The 10,693-nt window shown below is 34.0% G+C and overlaps 2 long non-coding RNA genes across 2 annotated transcripts; both read right to left on the bottom strand.

Moving 5' to 3' along the window:
• LOC141598333 (uncharacterized) lies at positions 1-1,758 on the bottom strand. Its single transcript, XR_012523424.1, has 2 exons — positions 1,669-1,758; positions 1-199 (listed from the first exon to the last, which is right to left on the bottom strand). It is a non-coding gene; the product is annotated as an uncharacterized LOC141598333 (long non-coding RNA).
• Positions 1,759-6,331: 4,573 nt separating this feature from the next.
• Positions 6,332-8,092, bottom strand: LOC141598334 (uncharacterized). The gene is made up of 2 exons (XR_012523425.1): positions 7,998-8,092; positions 6,332-6,530 (listed from the first exon to the last, which is right to left on the bottom strand). It is a non-coding gene; the product is annotated as an uncharacterized LOC141598334 (long non-coding RNA).
• Positions 8,093-10,693: the final 2,601 nt, after the last annotated feature.

Genomic DNA, 10,693 nt, shown 5'->3' on the forward strand with positions numbered 1-10,693 from the left:
TAATGAACTACTTTACATACATAGCTAATGATAAGAAAAAGTAAAGATACAAACCCAAAATAGAAAAGGGAGACATATGTCCCTAAAATGTATGTGACATAAAAAGGGTTTAAGGGTCACAATGAAATAAAACCAGTCTAGGTCCCAAGGTTACTTTGCTCGCTAGCTCGTCCATGTACCCCATATATGCATCACCTACCTGTCATTCGCATTTTATACAAATACGAAAGCCACAGTCAGTGGGGAGTAACTCCGAGTTCTCCCAGCCACGAAATGTCATAATTAATATAACATGTAAACATAAGAATATGAATACGAATCACACACTGCCTTAGCATATAGATGCTAAGGCAATCGTGCTTATCATGTGGACAACAATATAACAACACATAGTCCTAGCATGTGAATACTAGACCGACTCATACTACACTATCATGTGAATCACATAACATCCAGGAATCCAAACTCTATCAACCATAGCCGGCTTGCATCTCACCTTCTATGATTCATAGAATCATCAAACAAGAAAGGGCAATATAACAAAGACAGGCATAAGTTCTTAGCACCGTCAATAGTCACTTTGTAACTCAAGTCTATACCACGAGGTAGGGAAGGTAATCGAACCGGTATCTTGGCTCAGCGGTTACTATTAAGAAAACATGGCCAAGAGACAACACAACCCTAGCCTAAAATCTGCGCAGACCTAGACATGCGGATACACACCACCGCACCCAAGACTCACAACTTTTTTTTAAAACAAAGTGAAGTGAGTACCCTAAGGACACCACCGAAGGGTCGGCTAGTACTTAAGCTGACCCCATACTTTCAAAATAAGTACCGAGGTCATGCCCCAACTTGGATAAACATCCACTAGTCAGGAACACAAAGGCTATCAAGCGGTGAACATATACTCGTCAAAGACTATAAAGACCTATCTATGATGAAGGCCGAAATACTCACCTAGGACCTAGTCACAAATAGTCCCACTTGAATATTTTAGCCCACACCACCCAAGACTCACCACATAAGTCAAGTAAGACACCCACTTAACCTTAAGAGGGCAAAAAGTCCTACTTACCAACATAAATTCTAACATTCTATCATGTGAAAGCTATATAAATGTCTATTTACAAAGATACAATCCCAACAGTTCCTCAATAAGAATTCAATACTAATTTCCAATCCTAGCAATTATAACAATATAAAAGCTTTAGGGGAAACTAGGGCCATTTCTACAAAATAAGAAGCTATTTAAATTCAACTAAGTAAATAAGAAGCTATTTAAATTCAATTAACTACGCATGTGAAATAGAGATATATTAAATGGCCTAAAACAAGAAAAAGGCCGATTATCTAATTCATTCAACCGAATTTTACCCGCAACCCCACCCTGCGGCAGTGCGGGTTAAATTGCGGTGACCAATCACTCAATTAATCGACATCGCATCGATCAAAGGGACTAAGGCTCGGTTTTCGGCACAATCAACAAAACATGGCAATTATTGCTATAAAATTCATTTCCATACTAATATGTGAACTTGTACTTACAAAAGGCATTAATTTGACTCATATTTTCATGTGAAATAAACTACTCAAATAACATTCACAAAATCATACAAGAAAACAAAGAATGTGACATTTATTCGTCGAGTAACTCGGAATAGTTACCTTACGCTAGCAAAGAGACAAGTAATAAACTTGAGAAAGCTTCTAAAACCCAAAATTACTCTTCATCTTCAACCACATATGAGTCACCTAAAATAATTATGTGAAAGGACGATATTAACGAATTATCGTTATATAAAATATGAGACGGAAATTAATTTAATTATATTTTAAATAAACCAAACTAGCGTCAAAACAATATATAGATACGGCCCAAACTCGTGACATAGCCAGGCCACGCTTAGCCTAGGCCACGGCCAGGCCACAGCCAGGCCAACCTTATAATAGTCACTCTCGTCCCAATAATTAATTCAATCTCAACTCTCTACCCCATCTCTCTCATTACTCCGTCCTACTCATTACTCCGTCTCATAATATAATACTCCATAGTAACCAGATTTCCATCTCAATTTCAATATCGATATTGTCAAATATTCCATTAAAGGAATTGCTCAACATTTAGAGTATAACTCCAAGCTACTCATCCACTGGCCAAGAACAAAGGATACGACAATTAAAATATAATACCAACCAAATTCCAATAAAATAACTCAATATGAGAACTTGTTTCCAAAATCCCAATTCCACGTAATTAATCACAAATACCAACATCAGTAAAGTTGGTTATGATAACTATCACCTTGATAATGCCAAAGCCTTATGATTATCATCGTTTAGATCCTCGTCTTCACAATATTAGTGTTTATAAAGCCCAAGCTTGTGAGCGTTCAATCCTTCTCGCTAATATCCCAAACTCTCGTGCTAACCAAAGCACTATTTTTTTTAACCCGTCTTACAACTAATTAACTTAACAATAGGAAATATAATAGCTAGTATTATAAATAATTCGAGTAACCTATCACCGTTACCTTTTTCCGATTGAACTAATCATTTATGACTAACAAATATTCTACCAGACCGTCTATTTTAGTACATACAACCGTCTTATAATAAACAAAGCTAAAAATATAAATGGGTTTGTAAAAATACATAACGAAAATGAATTTTACTTACATCGGAATGACGAGAATGACGAGAGGAGCGCTATGGAACAAAAATAGTTGAAAACGGATGTGAAATGAATCGTCGGTATCCATTAAAAATAGAAACGTTGAAAAGGAGAAAAAAAGAACATAAAAGAAGGTAGAAGAAGAAGAGTAGACGTGAGGGGATGAAAATGAGGCGCGACCTTTCTGACACCGCTATTTATTATACGTACGTTTCTTCGTCGTTAAGAAATTTCGATCGTTATTAAAACCGTTTGAGTTAAATTTAACCGGTTTAAGAAAGAGTCTCGATAATAAAACGGAATCAATAATAAATAAATTTAATAAGTGAAAATAAAATAAACTTAGCCACTAACGGAAATAATAGGAATTCGATTCGAATCGGAGTTATTAACGATTTTTACTAAACTAACGGATATTAATAAAAATTGCTAATTTAGTGAAATAAGCTCAAAATAGCTAATTGGACGGTTTTGTTCCCAAAATCCATCTCGGGTTCACTTAAAACAACTTTCATAAGGACTCGTAAAGAAACGAAAATTATTAAATAAATAAACTCGAACTAACTTCAATAAACTCGAACTAACTTTAAATAAACTTATTAATGATTATTAAAATTAACGTATCGAATTATGATGAAATTAATTAATTAGCTAAGCATATATATATATATATAAATCGTTAAATGATGTAATTAAATTCAAAATAGCAATTAAAAGAATTTTATCCAACTTAATAAAATACGGGGTGTTACAATCACCCCATCTTTTAAAAAGTTTCGTCCTCGAAACTTGAAAGTATAAATGAAAGGTTATAAAAATAAAACTGAAATTGGAATCGGTAACCAAAACATTTAAAAGGTCACTTATCGTAAGAATCAAAATTCTTTCAAAAGTTTCAAATAAAATTTTACGACAGAACCAGTTCTTATCAAGGGAACGACAGTGTTCTCGTTACGTATTCAAGAACATCACATTCCAAATCAAAGATAAGGTCAAAGACAAATCATTTGTATAAATCAAAAAATCAAAATACTTTCGAAAACATTAATGAAGAGTTTTCAAAAGTATAAGTCTCATTCATGGAACGAAATTGCCCTTGTCGTGCACGCAAGAGCGCTAACTTTCCAAGTCAGAGACAAATTTAAAACAAAAATTATTCGCTGACAAGTGTAGAACAAGTTATTAAACGTTTCTAATAACGAGTTCTAACATCCGATCAACGTTAAAATCAAAAGAAAAGGAAATCCATTCAAATTTTCTTTTGCAAAAGCCAAAATGGAAATAAAGGTTTCACCTTTAAACTCAAAGGGGAATCAAATTCCTGAAAATATAATATTAAACTTTGACAAAGAAGTCATAAATAGACCAAGGTTAATAGAAATTGGATAAAATTTACAAAAATCTCAGGTTTAGCAACTCAAAACCATGATAAGGAAGTCTATACTCAAAGAACAATTAGAGAATCAAATCGAATTTTCATTTTCCAAATCTTTACAAGTAGGGAAAATTTTGTGAGGGTAACATAAATTTTTAACAACGAACCAAAAATAGTAGTTTGAAATATTTAGAAATTGTGTGAAATGAAAAGTAAGTTAGACATCATAGATACAAGTATGCTAAGAGGGTTCAAGCTTAACCAACAAAAGAGGTATGATGAACTTCCTAGGGATAAGAATTGAAGTCAAATTTACAAGGATGTCAAAGATAGAGTTTCACCAGATACGAGTGTCAAACTTAAAGGAGGAGCAAGATGAAGCGAGGAAAGAAGGTATGAACGGTAACGCTCATGATCAAGGAGAAAAGAAAATTAGACAAGAAGGAAACGCCACGTACTCGAATCTCAAATAACAACATCACCTAAACGGTTTGAAAACTTCCCAACGACAAAACTTATGACCAAAACACTTCCAAGGATTTCCTCAAATCATTTATGTTACTTCATCCTAATTTATCCCCTAAAACATGGTACTCCACTATAAGTGTGACTTCATCACTCCAAATCCCCAAACATCCACCAACATCTTCCACAAGATCAAGGTCAACTGGTCAAGGTTTCCAACAAAGCTATACTCATATCCAACTAGTGTCAACTATAGGTTTCTCAAAAAGTAAAACCCTCAATCAAAAATCCCAACACCAGGCTCTAAATTCCCAGAAAAGGTTCCTCAAATATTCCACAAAGTTCTCATTTCAAAATAAGGTAGTAGCATGCCAACCCAAAGTCTGAAAAATCAATAGAATCTCGAGCCCTTCTATCCTTTCTAGTTACCAAAACAAGTGCTAAGACTTCCCAACAATGTAGCTTACTCTCACTCTCATACCATTCTTCAAGTAGTAATCAATATCACTCACTTAAACCAACCAATAATCCCACATTTAACATTTCTCACATGGGGACACAAACATTAAACCCTCATATCCAAGGCAACTACCAAAGTTAATCCCAAACTTGACTTAGTCGATCCTATATCCTCAATTTCACCATTTAATTTTATCCACCTTAGGTCAAGTACTAAGCACTAGTATCCCAAACATAAACAACAAAGCCAAGTTCTATAACTTTAATCACCCAGGCAACTCATTCCTAACACAAAGAATCTACCAATCAATTATACTCACTTTGTCAAGGAACTAGGTATAAGAATCACTAAGTATGTCTCATCACCTTACCTAAGTCTTTCTAACATCACATCCTCTCAAAACCAGGGTTAAGGGTCAGACACAAACAATCTCCTCAAAAGTCGAATTTTCCAACCAAGGTCAACATTCCTCAAAAGAAAGAGTATTATCTAATGGCGTTAAGGGAGGATAAGCAAAGAACAAAGGACAAGTTAGGAGTACAAGCGTAGCTTTTAAAGTAAAACAGAAGGGAGTTTAAAAGGAGGATAAGCACCAAGAGATTAAGAATAAGGCGAGATACAAAAAGAATAAGGAACATCTTCAAGGAAGGAAAAACATTCTTCAATACTTGAACAAATCTTCAATCTTCGGCAATAGGCACTAAATCTTGATCTTCTTAAAATATAAGTGTCCTTTCAATGGAACGGAGATACTCTTGGCGATCACTCAAGAACATCAATATTCCAATTCAAAGACATAAAAATACATTTTTACACCAACAAATGATAAAACTAATTATCGAGACGTCTCCAATAACAAGCTTTAACACTAATTGACGTTAAAAAAACCGGAAAAGATTAAAATATTTTTAAAACCTTTAGTTCAAATTTTTTTTTTTTTTAAAAAAAAGCAATAACTCCATTAACTATAAATAAGTTCACGGTCATTGATCTAAGAACGCAACAATTATTAAATGACAATCAACAAACATGTTAGTACCTAACAAAGAGCAAACACAAAGAGACTACAACATAAGGTCCTAAATCTACCCATCTTACCCATCTCTCAAGTTTATTATTTTAAGGTCAAGTTATTTATATTGGGGTGCACAAACGTGCGTCGGGAGCAAATATGCTCTGATACCAACTGTGACACCCTCATTTATTGCGGAAAAGTAAACACGTAATTCTACAGAAAAACTGGTAGGATATGTTTGTAATTGGTTCAACTAGCCAAAAACCTGTAATTTCAAAACCTTTCTAAACCAATCACAACATTTCCAACATTCCCAAAAGCGGGTGCCAAAACCTGCAAAGCTAATGAACTACTTTACATACATAGCTAATGATAAGAAAAAGTAAAGATACAAACCCAAAATAGAAAAGGGAGACATATGTCCCTAAAATGTATGTGACATAAAAAGGGTTTAAGGGTCACAATGAAATAAAACCAGTCTAGGTCCCAAGGTTACTTTGCTCGCTAGCTCGTCCATGTACCCCATATATGCATCACCTACCTGTCATTCGCATTTTATACAAATACGAAAGCCACAGTCAGTGGGGAGTAACTCCGAGTTCTCCCAGCCACGAAATGTCATAATTAATATAACATGTAAATATAAGAATATGAATACGAATCACACACTGCCTTAGCATATAGATGCTAAGGCAATCGTGCTTATCATGTGGACAACAATATAACAACACATAGTCCTAGCATGTGAATACTAGACCGACTCATACTACACTATCATGTGAATCACATAACATCCAGAATCCAAACTCTATCAACCATAGCCGGCTTGCATCTCACCTTCTATGATTCATAGAATCATCAAACAAGAAAGGGCAATATAACAAAGACAGGCATAAGTTCTTAGCACCGTCAATAGTCACTTTGTAACTCAAGTCTATACCACGAGGTAGGGAAGGTAATCGAACCGGTATCTTGGCTCAGCGGTTACTATTAAGAAAACATGGCCAAGAGACAACACAACCCTAGCCTAAAATCTGCGTAGACCTAGACATGCGGATACACACCACCGCACCCAAGACTCACAACTTTTTTTAAAACAAAGTGAAGTGAGTACCCTAAGGACACCACCGAAGGGTCGGCTAGTACTTAAGTGACCCCATACTTTCAAAATAAGTAACTGAGGTCATGCCCCAACTTGGATAAACATCCACTAGTCAGGAACACAAAGGCTATCAAGCGGTGAACATATACTCGTCAAAGACTATAAAGACCTATCTATGATGAAGGCCGAAATACTCACCTAGGACCTAGTCACGCTAGTCCCGACTTGAATATTTTAGCCCACACCACCCAAGACTCACCACATAAGTCAAGTAAGACACCCACTTAACCTTAAGAGGGCAAAAAGTCCTACTTACCAACATAAATTCTAACATTCTATCATGTGAAAGCTATATAAATGTCTATTTACAAAGATACAATCCCAACAGTTCCTCAATAAGAATTCAATACTAATTTCCAATCCTAGCAATTATAACAATATAAAAGCTTTAGGGGAAACTAGGGCCATTTCTACAAAATAAGAAGCTATTTAAATTCAACTAAGTAAATAAGAAGCTATTTAAATTCAATTAACTACGCATGTGAAATAGAGATATATTAAATGGCCTAAAACAAGAAAAAGGCCGATTATCTAATTCATTCAACCGAATTTTTACCCGCAACCCCAGCCTGCGACAGTGCACGGGTTAAATTGCGGTGACCAATCACTCAATTAATCGACATCGCATCGATCAAAGGGACTAAGGCTCGATTTTGACAATCAACAAAACATGGCAATTATTGCTATAAAATTCATTTCCATACTAATATGTGAACTTGTACTTACAAAAGGCATTAATTTGACTCATATTTTCATGTGAAATAAACTACTCAAATAACATTCACAAAATCATACAAGAAAACAAAGAATGTGACATTTATTCGTCGAGTAACTCGGAATAGTTACCTTACGCTAGCAAAGAGACAAGTAATAAACTTGAGAAAGCTTCTAAAACCCAAAATTACTCTTCATCTTCAACCACATATGAGTCACCTAAAATAATTATGTGAAAGGACGATATTAACGAATTATCGTTATATAAAATATGAGACGGAAATTAATTTAATTATATTTTAAATAAACCAAACTAGCGTCAAAACAATATATAGATACGGCCCAAACTCGTGACTTAGCCAGGCCACTTTGCCTTAGGCCACGGCCAGGCCACAAACCAGGCCAACCTTATAATAGTCACTCTCGTCCCAATAATTAATTCAATCTCAACTCTCTACCCCATCTCTCTCATTACTCCGTCCTACTCATTACTCCGTCTCATAATATAATACTCCATAGTAACCAGATTTCCATCTCAATTTCAATATCGATATTGTCAAATATTCCATTAAAGGAATTGCTCAACATTTAGAGTATAACTCCAAGCTACTCATCCACTGGCCAAGAACAAAGGATACGACAATTAAAATATAATACCAACCAAATTCCAATAAAATAACTCAATATGAGAACTTGTTTCCAAAATCCCAATTGCACGTAATTAATCACAAATACCAACATCAGTAAAGTTGGTTATGATAACTATCACCTTGATAATGCCAAAGCCTTATGATTATCATCGTTTAGATCCTCGTCTTCACAATATTAGTGTTTATAAAGCCCAAGCTTGTGAGCGTTCAATCCTTCTCGCTAATATCCCAAACTCTCGTGCTAACCAAAGCAGCTATTTTTAACCCGTCTTACAACTAATTAACTTAACAATAGGAAATATAATAGCTAGTATTATAAATAATTCGAGTAACCTATCACCGTTACCTTTTTCCGATTGAACTAATCATTTATGACTAACAAATATTCTACCGGACACTGTCTATTTTAGTACATACAACCGTCTTATAATAAACAAAGCTAAAAATATAAATGGGTTTGTAAAAATACATAACGAAAATGAATTTTACTTACATCGGAATGACGAGAATGACGAGAGGAGCGCTATGGAACAAAAATAGTTGAAAACGGATGTGAAATGAATCGTCGGTATCCATTAAAAATAGAAACGTTGAAAAGGAGAAAAAAAGAACATAAAAGAAGGTAGAAGAAGAAGAGTAGACGTGAGGGGATGAAAATGAGGCAAAGAAACACAACACCGCTATTTATTATACGTACGTTTCTTCGTCGTTAAGAAATTTCGATCGTTATTAAAACCGTTTCGAGTTAAATTTAACCGGTTTAAGAAAGAGTCTCAAAGAATAAAACGGAATCAATAATAAATAAATTTAATGAGTGAAAATAAAATAAACTCAGCCAACTAACGGAAATAATAGGAATTCGATTCGAATCGGAGTTATTAACGATTTTTTTTTACGAAACTAACGGATATTAATAAAAATTGCTAATTTAGTGAAATAAGCTCAAAATAGCTAATTGGACGGTTTTGTTCCCAAAATCCATCTCGGGTTCACTTAAAACAACTTTCATAAAGACTCGTAAAGAAACAGAAATTATTAAATAAATAAACTCGAACTAACTTCAATAAACTCGAACTAACTTTAAATAAACTTATTAATGATTATTAAAATTAACGTATCGAATTATGATGAAATTAATTAATTAGCTAAGCATATATATATATATAAATCGTTAAATGATGTAATTAAATTCAAAATAGCAATTAAAAGAATTTTATCCAACTTAATAAAATACGGGGTGTTACAGAAAGGCAACATTTCACTTGAATTTTGTAGTACTGAAAGGCAATGGGCTGATATCTTGACTAAGGCATTAGCTAGAAAACGCTTTGAGTTATTGAGACTTGAGATTGGTTTAATTAGTGATAATTAAATCCGTCATAATTATGTCTGGGAACCTGAATGACTGGCTAGGAAGATAAGATTGTACGATTGTGTCCGTATATTTTTGTTGCAAGTTTAATTATGTTAAATAATATTTATTTTACGTGTTATATCTTGCTTATGTGTATGGTAGTATTTTATATTCTGCATAATCACATTCCTTACAAAAATTCGAAAAATCTACAATAAATTGCCTAAATATAATAAAGATATTTCTATCTTATTATATTCCTACACAAATCATGCCTAAACACCAACACAAAAGATTCTTTCCATATCTCACATCAATTAGGATTCTTTTCTTATTCTTATCATATAAGAAATAGGAGATAATACCAAAAACAAAAAAAAAGTGCCGAAATAAAAGAGAAAGTGCCGAAAGAAAAAAAAGCACGAAAAAAAAGAAAGTGCCGAAAAAAAAAGGAAAGCACAAAAAAAAAAAAAAAAAAGAAAGTGCCAAAAAAAAAAGGAGCACCGAAAGAATGGCACCAAAAAAAAAATAAGGAAATTGGTATTATTTTCTTTCCTTAGAATTCTATGGAGTTATTGCAAGTGATGAGATGAATGATCTTTATTTATCTTATGGCCCGGAATTGTGTTTTGAGACAAAAGGAGAAAAAGGAGGAAAAAGCAATGTGAGCTTTGAGATGTTGGATTCTAAGATGGAATCGAATTTCTCTTCTATTCTTGGAAGGACTAATGAGCAAGACAAGAAATTAAGAGAGTTGTTTGATCTAATTAAAAAGGAAAGGAAAGTTGATACTAGTGGACCAAGTGAGGTTAGCGCGGCTCATA

The sequence above is a fragment of the Silene latifolia genome, chromosome 9 (genome assembly GCF_048544455.1).
Source record: "Silene latifolia isolate original U9 population chromosome 9, ASM4854445v1, whole genome shotgun sequence".
Lineage (NCBI taxonomy): Eukaryota > Viridiplantae > Streptophyta > Magnoliopsida > Caryophyllales > Caryophyllaceae > Silene > Silene latifolia.